The following is a 13,713-nucleotide window of genomic DNA, read 5'->3' as shown; positions in this document are numbered from 1 at the left end:
TTTCAGCTTCAGCATTAGCCCTTCCAATGAATATTCAGGACTGATTTCCTTTAGGATGGACTGGTTGTATCTCCTTGCTGTACAAGGTATTCTTAATGCTCAGTCATATCCAACTCTTTGCAATGCTATGGACTGTAGCCTACCAAACTCCTCTCTCCATGAGATTCTCCAGGCAAGAATACTGGAGTGGTTTGCATGCCCTCCTCCAGGGGATCTTCCTAACCCAGGGATCAAACCTGCATCTCTTACACCTCCTGTATCAGTAAGCATTTCTGTATCACTAAGGCCATCTGGGAAGCCCTCTGCAAGTGATACAGAACTTTGCTATACAGAGAGACAGGTTAAAAATATGACAGCCCTTCCTTATAGTGATGTGGATATTTGGTTCTGTTCCAAGAGATTTGGGGCCTTAGAAATGTAGCTGTTTTAAATAAATAAGTGTCATGCATGTCCTAACACGTAAGTATATGTTTCACAATGTGTGAGAGAAAAAACCAAAATAGACCTAGCATTGTTATCTATAGGGATAATCTTTTAGAAAGTAATAACTAGAATGCTAGTTCATTCATTCATTTATTCATTCAACAATTTACTAAATGCCTACTATGTGCAAGGCCCCAGATACAGTGATGAACACAATAGGCAAAATTGGAAGCTTCATGAGGCAAACATTTTAGTGGAAAAGATCGAGATCAACTACTAATTGTATAATGATGGCAGCTTTTTTTGGATGGTTATAAGTGGATTTCTTTAAGTTTAGGGCCAATATTCATAAAAGAGCAGCATTTAAGTTGAGATCTGAAATGTAGGGAATAGCTTGATAAATAAGATTATTTCAGGCAAAGATTAAAAAGCACATTTATTGCAATTTGATCTACCATTTATAGAATCAAAGGAACTACTGTAATCACCACTGTAGTTGTTTTTATACTGTGTACTTTTCATTTTATTCCAAGTTGGTTTAGGTTTTCTTATTATTTTCCTATTATTTACTTTTTTCTTACCTTTACTATCCACAATCAAATAGGGCAGTGGAAGCTGGGAAGAACAATGAAATAACTGTTTTTTTTTTTTTTTTTTTTCACATTGCCAAATCAGTATATAACTTTTTAAAAAATTCCTAATCCCCATAAACTGTAAATGCCAGCTAAATGAGATGAGAGACCAAATCTCCTGATTCTTTTAGAGCTCACATTATCTGTATATAGGGACACACAGATGTTAACAACACAAAATCTACAAATGTTTAGTGTAATGAAAAACTGTAAATGAACAAATAAATAGAACCACTAGTTGCTATTATCAAGAAATCATGCAATAATTTGTTACTAATACATAAGAAATGTGTGTAGAGTCATCACCATTCTAAAAATGCAGACTATTTAAAAACTATTTTATGTTTAGAAAAGAAATTCACATCTCAAATTTTCACTTTTATCTATATAGACTATCTTTCAAACCTACTGGACAGGTTGAAGTACATGTGAAATCAATTCTTGGGAGTGCTGAAGCATTTTACTCATAAGTCTCACAGTATGGTTATTTTTGGATCAGCATCAGAAGTTTGGGGGGTATTATCTGACTACTCAAACAACTTAGATAATAGGTGGCGGACACTGCAGATCTTGTTTCTTATCAACTTTATCCCAAATTAAAATACCAGGGATGGAATAATATTTTCCTCTGAGTCATGTATTTTTCCACTAGCTTAAGAGTCTTTTTTTTTTAATTTAATTTCTTCAGCTCAAGGTATCTGACAGAAAAATTTCTTTGAATCTGCACTTGATTATTAGTCTCATTTACTCTGTGCAACAGCAAGGATCCTGTTTTCTTGGAAATATTTGAGACAGACTCATGGTGAGCTATAAAGTTATTAATGTTGCTTGATATTTGCTTTGACAGCTGCTCTGTACTCTCTTTAATCATCTTCATCATGGTCTGTAACTCTTTTTTCTCTCCATTTCACTTTGCCTGTTGCTTAGAGAGGATATAGCACACAGGAAACCTGATAAATCTCCTTTCCCTTCAAATTCCCCATGATTTTTTCTATTCTCCAAATTTAACTTCACTTTTTCATTCTTATATTTATTTAATAAAGAGATATTCAACATCAATCATATGCAAGATACCAGGTGATGAGATATTATGGAGATGTTAGATAAAAACATAATTTATGCTTTTATTAAATGTATTAATAAACATAATATATTAACAAATGTAATACATTAACAGATATATTAATTTGCATTTATTAATTTACATACTTAGCTTGGCTAAGACAGACTAACAGTAGAGTAGTAGCCTGTGACAAGGCTCACAACACAGTGGCTAACTCTATGGATTTTGGAGTCAAGCAGATGTGGATTTGAATCCTATTCACAATTCTCTAACTAAATGATGCTATGTGCTAAGCTACTTAATACCTCCCATTTATCCCCAAGTTTTTTTTATCTGTAAAGTGGGAATAATATTATGCCTTCTATAATGAAGATGAAATAACTGGAAGGTCTACATCATTGTTAAGGCTTTAATAAATGATAATAGCAACTGTGGTGAGAGGAATGTTGATAAATATGGTAATACAATGATAACAAGGAAAATCAGTTAAAAAATAAAGCAAGGTGCATGATAAGTAGAGATTTAGAAGTCATGGAAAGTGAAAATAGTGATATGACTATGGGGGGCCTTGGGGGTCAATGACTGTCATGAGCCTTCACAGTTGAATATGTTGCCTAATATGATATGTGGGCTTCCTGGTGGCTCGGATGGTAAAGAATGTGACTACAATGCTGGAGACCTGGGTTTTCAGGTCAGGAAGATCCCCTGTAGAAGGTAATGGTGACTCATTCCAATTGTCCTGGAAAACTCCATGGACAGAGGAGCCTGGCAGACTGCAGCCCATAGGGTCACAAAGAGTTGGACACAAATGAATGACTAACACTCTCACATTTTTTTCCTTTTCAATATGGTATGTATGTAGCTAACTGGAGAGACTGAAAGGAAATTGTTCATGCCATCAATGGATAATCTCAGAGTAAATGCCCTAAACCAGGAGTATAGCATATATTGTCTCATTTAATCCTTATATCAACCCGATAAGCTATGAACTCCCAACCCTCCACCACTTTAGTCACCATTTTATAGATGAAACAATCGAGGCACAGAGCAGCTAAGTCACTCATTCCAGCCCCAGCTAAAAGTGAGTGGAGCAATAATATTAACATACATTAGCTTTCCAACAAAATATAGTAATTCCCATTTACCCACAGTTTTGCTTTCCAAAGTTTCAGTTGTCTGCAGTCAATATGATCTGAAAATATTAAATAAAAAATTCCCTCAAATAAACAATTTATCTGTTTTGAATTGCACAGTCCTAAATAGCATTATGGAATCCTGCACAGTCCTGCTCCTTCCCACCTAGGATCTGAATCTTGTGCCCAGTGAATCTGGCCTGTTAGTCACTGAGTAGTTGACTAAGTTACTAGATCACCTGTCATTGTATGATGGTACTTGCGTTCAAGTCACCCTTATTTTACTTAACAATGGCCCCGAAGCATAAGAATAGTGATGCTGGCAATTCAGATATTCTCTTATTGCCTAACGTATAAATTAAACTTTATCTTAGGTATATGTGTTTAGAAAAAAATAGTGTGTATATATATAGAGAGAGAGAGACAGAGAGTTTGGTTCTGTTGTAGTTTTAGGCTCCACTAGGGTGTCTTGGCACATATCTCCCTTGGATAAGGGAGGACTACTGTATAGGCTTTATAAGGAGAAAATACCTTCAGTTTAGCTCACATTCTGTTCTAGTACACAGAGTAGTCTCTGGCACCTGCTAGGTTATGGAATGAATTGTTCAACATTCCTGTTTGTTCAACAGTCCATGCTGATTCTTTGTAGCGTTGAGCCCTGATGACAGAGATAAAGTCTCTGTGCTTTGCATGATAAGTAGTAGAGTCTTTTAGGAGAGAACTAAGAATCTAGCTGTACTGCTCATAACAAACGGGGGAAAGCAACCTGGAAGACTTCTCTGTGTATGCAGAAGATCAGAAATAAAGCTTCAGAGTAGGCACATAGTAATGGAGATGAACAGGTTGGAGTAAATGGGGAGATATGGGAGAGTGATTTTTTTAAACTGGGTGACTTTTAAGTGCTATTAAAATAGCATCTACTGTTTTAAAACAATAACAGGAATGTAAAGTAAAGCATTTTGTATTTTAACCTATTGTCTTTTGAGCAGTTGGGAAAATATCTAAATATTCAGGAGGTATTTGGAAATGGAGTATTAGAGCTCAGGAGTATAGTAAAGTGGTAAATGCAAATTTGAAAGTTTCTAGTATTAAAGTGATATTTGTAAAATGAAATGATGGAATTCCTAAGGGAGCTTGCATTTTTATTGTAAAGGCTAATTTTTTTTTCCTTCAGGTAAAGTCATATCTCTGAAGAGGTATAATTATAGGAAAGCCTTAACTGAAGTTTGTTCCTTGGTTAAAAACAAGACATGAAATACAAATTTGACTGTGAGATGCAAAAACATTTCAATTACCCCTGGGCACTAAACACCAAGGCTGAATATCTTATATAAACAAATAATTAGCTCTGGAAATAATAGTTTAAGCAAGTTAATTAATGAACTTTTAATTTTTTCCTTTTCTGCTGAGGATTTCAGCTTTATTCAGGTTTCAGATTTCACACACACAAATGATTGAATACAGTTTAATTTTGCCAATATGAGAAGGAGGCCACTCTCTAAGTGTTACAAATGAAAGTTCAGGGGTTCATTGTCTTGACCATTGCCACAATTTTCTTTTTCTATAAGGATATACAAGCCTATCAAGGAAAATTCCTTCTAACCAGTTCCAGGCTTTGCTTTTTCACAATATTCCTGGTAAAGAGGATCAACATCTCAACTAAGATGCAGCATTTCGCCTCTTAGGGAACAGATGTGCTGCTGTTTGCATAGCTTCCAGGGGTTCTGCCAACTAGTGGGCCTTATTATGGAAAATAACACTGGAAACTCTTTACAACACTGTTGCTGGGAATCAAGCTTAGAGCTGCTGCTCCATGTACAGCAGCTTTTACTGTGTGTAGTTATATTTTAGGAACCATAATTATCCTGGGAACTTAATAGAATCTGTTAAACCGAGCTGTGTTCAAACAGAATTAGGTGAGAGTTTTAGATTTAATTGAGATTTCCAGAGATAATTTTCAGGTATTGAAAATGAATAATTACAAACTAAATATATCATTGCACTCTTAATTATGATAGTGAGGGATACATCAAGGAAATTTTATGGTCTGTAATGTTTTAAAAATGGTTGTGGAGAAATATTATATTTCTCATAAAAATATAATAGCATTTTTAGTGATCATAATCCCAACTTCTATATTTTTATTGTCATTAAGCACTTAATTAGGAATTGAGGAGTTCATTTTTTGTTTGTTTTTAATAAAGTACTACCTAAAAACAGTGAAAAATGAAAAATCTGATGTCTTATGTGAAGTTTCTGGGGATTGTTTAGCAGCCACACACTATTATTCACAGGAAATCAGAGATCACCAGAACTGACTCAGTGACTTTGACATAATGCCTCTGGCAAACAATTCCAAAACACAAACACAGTTTTATCCTGAACATGTGGCAACAGGTTCTGCTTTATTGGCCCAACACAGATTAAGACTTTGCAGTTCTCAATGATAGCATTGTGCATTATCTTACCCAGTGTTTTCCTAATTAATTTTCATTGTGCTGTACAATAGCTAATTAATCTGAATAAAGATAAGCTGTTCAGGGCTTATTTTAACTTGGGACAGGCTGACTGACAAGGCTGGATATACTAGTCAGATCTCACTTGGTTGAAAGTGAAGTCGCTCAGTCTTGCCCGTCTCTTTGCGACCCCATGGATTGTCGCCCACCAGGCTCCTCAGTCCATGGGATTTTCCAGGCAAGAGTACTGGAGGAAGCCAGAACGGCCTCAGCCAGACTGTCCAGATCTCCTTCTTCTAGAAATGTCTCAACACATGGCAGGAATGGTGACTCTGTCCCAGAGACTCACTCATTTTTCAGCTTTTTTGAAACTGATGTTCTTTATCCTCACTAAGGATGTATGTTAAAAGATTGTAATGATTAATAGTTGAATAGCTACATAAGAACACAGAGATGCTCTTTTCATCCCTTTATCCTCATCTTTTAATACATTCTATCAAAGTAACTACGTCTCATGGTCTGTATTCATTCATTGATAAAAAATGCATGGGAATACTTTTCTTTTGCACTTTTAATCAATACACAATTTGTTAGTGCTACTAGTAATGCCACTTCTACTAGTGTGGGCCAAGAATAAAACATCAACCTTTTGCCCTTAAAATCCCTCTGATAATCACTGGGAGAATGCCAGTGGATCTGGATTTAATTAGAGCTTCTGTTCCTCTTCACCCTTCCCTTTCCCCAGCCCTCCGCCCATGAAGGAGCTAATTGTGGACAGAGCTGCTAAATATTTCTGATTCAGTTAGCATCTGCCACTGCAGTTATGACAAAAACAACAGTACAATGAACAATTACAACAAATTCCTCCCAGGATTTTCAATTAAAGATTGTGAAGGCAAACTCTTACCATGATGATTTGACTGATGGAATGCCATCAGGAAGAAGAAAAGAAATGAGAGAGACAAGTAAACCAAAATTATTTAGGAAAAAAAAAAAAAAAAAATTAAAGAATGGAAAAACAGATGTTTGAAAGAAATACCAAAAAACGGAAACATCCCCTCCCAGAAGATTTACTATTGCTTTGGAAAGAAATATTCCTTCCTTTCTGCTGCCCAATTTTAAGAACAATATCCAGAGTTAAAATTCACATAAAAGGTTCTAGAAGTAAAGAATTAAATGAGAAGTATCAAGATCTCTTCAAGAAAATTAGAGATACCAAGGAAACATTTCATGTGAAGATGGGCTCGGTAAAGGACAGAAATGGTATGGACCTAACAGAAGCAGAAGATATTAAGAAAAGATGGCAAGAATACACAGAAGAACTGTACAAAAAATATCTTCATGACCCAGATAATCATGATGATGTGATCACTGACCTAGAGCCAGACATCCTGGAATGTGAAGTCAAGTGGGCCTTAGAAAGCATCACTATGAACAAAGCTAGTGGAGGTGATGGAATTCCAGTTGAGCTATTTCAAATCCTGAAAGATGATGCTGTGAAAGTGCTGCACTCAATATGCCAGCAAATTTGGAAAACTCAGCAGTGGCCACAGGACTGGAAAAGGTCAGTTTTCATTCCAATCCCAAAGAAAGGCAATGCCAAAGAATGCTCAAACTATCGCACAATTGTACTCATCTCACATGCTAGTAAAGTAATGCTCAAAATTCTCCAAGCCAGGCTTCAGCAATATGTGAACTGTGAACTTCTTGATGTTCAAGCTTGTTTTAGAAAGGCAGAGGAACCAGAGATCAAATTGCCAACATCTGCTGGATCATGGAAAAAGCAAGATAGTTCCAGAAAAACATCTATTTCTGCTTTATTGACTATGCCAAAGCCTTTGACTATGTGGATCACAATAAACTGTGGAAAATTCTGAAAGAGATGGGAATACCAGACCACCTGATCTGCCTCTTGAGAAATTTGTATGCAGGTCAGGAAGCCACAGTTAGAACTGGACATGGAACTATAGACTGGTTCCAAATAGGAAAAGGAGTACATCAAGGCTGTATATTGTCACTCTGCTTATTAAACTTATATGCAGAGTACATCATGAGAAACGCTGGACTGGAAGAAGCACAAGCTGGAATTAAGATTGCCAGGACAAATATCAACAACCTCAGATATGCAGATGACACCACCCTTATGGCAGAAAGTGAAGAGGAACTCAAAAGCCTCTTGATGAAAGTGAAAGTGGAAAGTGAAAAAGTTGGCTTAAAGCTCAACATTCAGAAAAAGAAGATCATGGCATCCAGTCCTGTCACTTCATGGGAAATAGATGGGAAAACAGGGGAAACAGTGTCAGACTTCATTTTTTTGGGCTCCAAAATCACTGCAGATGGTGACTGCAGCCATGAAATTAAAAGACACCTACTCCTTGGAAGGAAAGTTATGACCAACCTAGATAGCATATTCAAAAGCAGAGACATTACTTTGCCAACAAAGGTTCGTCTAGTCAAGGCTATGGTTTTTCCTGTGGTCATGTATGGATGTGAGAGTTGGACTGTGAAGAAGGCTGAGCACCGAAGAATTGATGCTTTTGAACTGTGGTGTTGGAGAAGACTCTTGAGAGTCCCTTGGACTGCAAGGAGATCCAACCAGTCCATTCTGAAGGAGATTAGCCCTGGGATTTCTTTGGAAGGACTGATGCTAAAGCTGAAACTCCAGTACTTTGGCCACCTCATGCGAAGAGTTGACTCATTGGAAAAGACTCTGATGCTGGGAGGGATTGGGGGCAGGAGGAGAAGGGGACGAGAGAGGATGAGATGGCTGGATGGCATCACTGACTCGATGGACGTGAGTCTGAATGAACTCTGGGAGTTGGTTATGGACAGGGAGGCCTGGCGTGCTGCGATTCATGGGGTCGCAAAGAGTCGGACACGACTGAGCAACTGACTGACTGACTGATCTTTATAAGAGATGAGCATAAAAGAAGGCTTTATTTGGGATGAGAAAGGCCTATGTTTACTTTCTAACCCTAATTCTTGTTATTAAATACAATTGTTTGGAATGGTTTTCTAGAACTATTCTGTTTCACTAGGTCCTGAAATATGCTATGTGTCATGCAAACATATTTGTTTTCAGAGTCCCTTTTCTGAAATGACTTTCCCAGTGTTCTGCCCATGTTCGTTTCTACCAATACACTGAAGTTTATAAAATAATACCCAGCATGAATAAAAGGACTGTCAAACTATCAGTACCTACAACCGAAGGTAAGATTTGTGTTATATACCCCATGGTGTTTAAGTTAGGCATATACCTTTCAGGATAGTGCATTGATATTTATAGTTCTTTTTCACCCAGAAACCTAAAAAATTAAGAAATGTAGAGTAACAATCTTATGTATGGACAGTAATTTACCACTAGATTGGTCTGTGGCCAGGGAAAGTCAATTGATGTGTATTGATAGCGTGTATTTATAATCTTAATGAATTTGTCATGATCCTGCACACAGGTTTTCAGATTTAGAACCCTGATTGATTTATCATACTGAGCATGGATTGCTCTCAGGGTTAGTCTCACATTCAATAAAGTCACAGAGACTGATGTGTAAAATCAGAATGCCAATGTATTATTTTATAATAAGAATTCAAATCACCTCACAGATTATAATACTTTTATCAGTGTAACCACATCTGTCTCTGAAAGAAGATCCTATTAGAAAGGAAATCACATTCAGAAATGTACTTGGTGTGCACAGTATTAAGTCACAAGGTTTTGATACCATTATGTCTTAATTCTGGTTTGGAAATTGGAAAAAGCATTCATTGTTTAAGAACACACCCTCTTCTGGATGAGACGAGTGTTTGGATGGAGACTGCCAGTGTTTTTCCAAGTGTCTGTCTTTTCCTTGCTTCCAAGACTGGCAATCACCTTCTGAATGACACATTATTTCCCTGATATATTAATATATTCAATCAAGTTATAGTTTGCCTCGAAGGTTTGCAAGCTTTTCTTTATTTTTATGATGACTTTGCTGATCTTCTCTCTTATCCACAATATAATGAACTAAATTTTAGCTCAGGGGTCAGTCTTAATACCCTTATTTCCAGGTTCTTAAGTATTATCTTTATGAAGACTCACAGTTAAATTCCAAAAAAAAATATTATTTTAATAAATATGTACATTTATCTACTTATTTACTTTTTATAGACACTGTCCTTGAAAAGCGCTAGTCTGTGTGACTCATAAGACAAGGACTGTCTTATTTATTATTACCTATCCAGTGCCAACTTTAATATAAACTCATGGTAACTACTGAACTGAAATTTATTGAATGAATTAAAATAGTATTAATTTTATTAGCTGAAGACTGACAACAATAGCTTTCTTATCTCCTTCATTATTTATTATTGCTTATTAAGGTGCAAGTATACTTAAATATATTTAAAAAAGACCCCCTCATAATTGTGTTCTAAGTAAACCTCATACTAAGTTTTGTCATGTCCTACAATTTTTTGGAAACATCTGACATCTTGTCACAAAGGAAAAAAAACTTATCCTAAACAACAAAGGACAGAATCAGTCACAGTAAACCACATCTCTGAAATTATTTTCTGATTTAATTAAGTCACTTATTTATTTAAGTTCATTGCATTTATTTTATTTGGCCTATCAGATTTAAACTTCTTGAATGTAGGAATGGTGACTTTTTTTTTGGAGTGGGACAGGGGTATTCCACATTTCCAAATATAGTATTGGGGATAAGGAAAATGGCCAAAAATGGCTTCTTATTTAGCCTAATCTTCTAATTTTGATGTATAATGTATCCAGCATTCTAATATGAGATCTTTGTGATGAGAGTGGTTGAATATAACTGCACCTTATTTTAGGGAAACTACATGAGCCAACATGAGAGTACAACCACAGACTAGACACTGAGAGGTGCTTCATCTATTTTGCTTTGAATGAAATATAGTCTGAGTCTATTCCATTAACTTCACACTACTCCATACCTTCAAAAACCAATCAGGACATTTATATATGTATACAAAGAGTTGGATGATAATGAAGGTTGGGTGCCAAAGAATTGATGCTTTCAAATTGTGATGGTGGAGAAAACTCTTGGACTGCAAAGGGATCAAAATAGTCAGTCTTAAGGGAAATCAGCCCTGAATATTCACTGGAAGGATTCCTGCTGAAGCTGAAGCTCCAATGCTTTGGCTACATAATACGAAAAGATGACTCATTGGAAAAGACTCTGATACTGGGAAAGATTGAGGGCAAGAGGAGACAAGGGCAACAGAGGATGAGATGGTTGAATGGCATCACTGACTCAATGTACATGAGTTTGAGGAAACTCTGGAAGATAGATAGTAAAGGACAGAGGAGCCTGGCATGCTGTAGTCTATGGGGCTGCAAAGAGTAGGACACGAGCAAGAGACAAAAATAACAGAACTTTACAAATAGCTGAGAAAAGAAGTGAAAGGCAAGGGAGAAAGGGAAAGATATACCCAACTGAATTCAGACTTCCAGAGAATAGCAAGGAGAGATAGGAAGGCCTCCTTAAATGAGCAATGCAAAGAAATAGAGGAAAACAAGAGAATGAGAAAGACTAGAAATCTCTTCAAGAGAAACTAGAGATACCAAGGGGACATTTCATACAAAGATGGGCACAATAAAGGACAGAAATAATATGGACTGAACAGAAGCAAAAGAGATTAAGGAGAGGTGGCAAGAATACATAGGAGAACTATATGAAAAAAGATCTTCATGATCCAGACAACCACGATTTGTGGTCACTCACCTATAACTGGACATCCTGGAGTGTGAAGTCAAGTAGGCCTTAGGAAGCATTACTGTAAACAAACCTAATTCATGTGATGGAATTCCAGTTATTTAAAATTGTAAAATTTAGTGCTGTTAAAGTGCTGCAGTCAACACTATTGGCAAATCTGGAAAACCCAGTAGTGGCCACAGGACTGGAAAAAGTCAGTTTTTATTCCAATCTCAAAGAAGGGCAATGCCAAAGAATGTCAAACTACCATACAATTATGCTCATTTCATACACTAGCAAGGGTATTCTCAAAATCCTTCAAATTAGCCTTCAGCAGTATGTGAACCAAGAACTTTCACATGTACAAGCTGGATTTTGAAGAAGCAGAGGAATCAGATATCAAATTGTCATCATTTGTTGGATTATGGAGAAAGCAAGGGAGTTCCAGAAAAACATCTACTTCTGCTTCATTGACTATGCCATAGCCTTGACTATTCAGATCGCAACAAACTGTGGAAAATTCTTAAAGTAATAGGAATACCAAACCACCTACTTGTCTCCTGAGAAACTTGTATTCAGGTTAAGAAGCAACAGATAGAACTGGACATGGAACAACTGACCAGTTCATAGTTGGGAAAGGAGTATGACAAGGCTCCTTGAATATTGTTGCCCTGCTTATTTAACTTCTATGAAGAGTACATCATGTGAAATGCCAGGCTGATTGAATCACAAGCTGGAATCCAGAAAGCTAGGAGAAATATCAACATCCTCTGAGGGCAGCAGAGGATGAGATAGTTAGATAACACCACCAATTCAATGTACATGAATCTGACCAACCTCTAGGAGACAGTAGAAGAGAGGGAAACATGGTGTGCTACTGTCATTGGGGTAGCAAGAATCAGACATGACTTAGTGGCTGAAAAACATAGAACTTTGAATGCACTGTAAATTTTGAATAAAGATTTTGTATTTTGTCTTATCTCCCCTCTTTCTCCTATCACACATAAAATGGATAAATAAAGACAAAGTAAAGGTGTTGTAAATGTGTAATCTTTAACATCTGTAAGGGAAGAAAGCTGACTGTAACAGATGGGCAAAATATATCTTGACCTGATATATTGCCAAATTCAGACATAAACTGAAGAAAGTGGGGAAAACCTCTAGACCATTCAATTATGACCTAAATCAAATCACTTATGACTATACAGTGGAAGTGAGAAATAGATTTAAGGGACTAAAATCTGATAGACAGAGTGCCTGATGAACTATGGACAGAGATTCATGACATTGTATAGGAGACAGGGATCAAGACCATCTCCAAGAAAAAGAAATGCAAAAAAGAAAAATGGCTGGCTGAGGAGGCCTTACAAATAGCTGTAAAAAGAAGAGAAATGAAAAGCAAACGAGAAAAGGAAAGATATACCCATTTGAATGCAGAGTTCCAAAGAATAGCAAGGAGAGATAAGAAAGCTTTCCTCAGTGATCAATGCAAAGAAATAGAGGAAAACAATAGATGAGAAAGACCAGATATCTCTTCAAGAAAATTGGAGATATCAAGGGAACATTTCATGCAAAGATGTGCTCAATAAAGGACAGAAATGATATAGACCTAACAGAAGCAGAAGATATTAAGAAGAGGTGGCAAGAATACACAGAAGAACTGTACAAAAAAGATCTTCACGACCCAGATAATCATGAAGGTGTGATCACTCACACTCACCTACAGCCGGACATCCTGGAATGTGAAGTCAGGTGGGCTTTAGGAAGCATCACTATGAACAAACCTAGTGGAGGTGACGGAATTCTAGTTGAGTTATTTCAAATCCTGAAAGATGATGCTGTGAAAGTGCTGACTCAATATGCCAGCAAATTTGGAAAACTCAGCAGTGGCCACAGGACTGGAAAAGGTCAATTTTCATTCCAATCTCAAAGAAATGTAATGCCAAAGAATGCTCAAACTACTGCACACCTGCCCTCATCTCACACGCTTGTAAAGTAATGCTCAAAATTCTCCAAGCCAGGCTTCAGCAATATGTGAACTGTGAACTTCCAGATGTTCAAGCTGATTTTAGAAAAGGCAGAGGAACTAGAGATCAAATAGCCCACATTTGCTGGATCATTGAAAAAGCAAGAGATTTCCAGAAAAACAAACAAACAAACAAACAAACAAAAAAAAAACACATTTATTTCTGCTTTATTGACTATACCAAAGCCTTTGACTGTGTGGATCACAATAAACTGAGGAAAATCCTGAAAGAGATGGGAATACCGGACTACCTGACCTGGCTCTTG

Source organism: Bos indicus, chromosome 1, assembly GCF_029378745.1.
Source record: "Bos indicus isolate NIAB-ARS_2022 breed Sahiwal x Tharparkar chromosome 1, NIAB-ARS_B.indTharparkar_mat_pri_1.0, whole genome shotgun sequence".
Taxonomy (NCBI): domain Eukaryota; kingdom Metazoa; phylum Chordata; class Mammalia; order Artiodactyla; family Bovidae; genus Bos; species Bos indicus.
The sequence above is the reverse complement of the archived record's forward strand: the minus strand, read 5'-3'. Positions refer to the sequence as shown.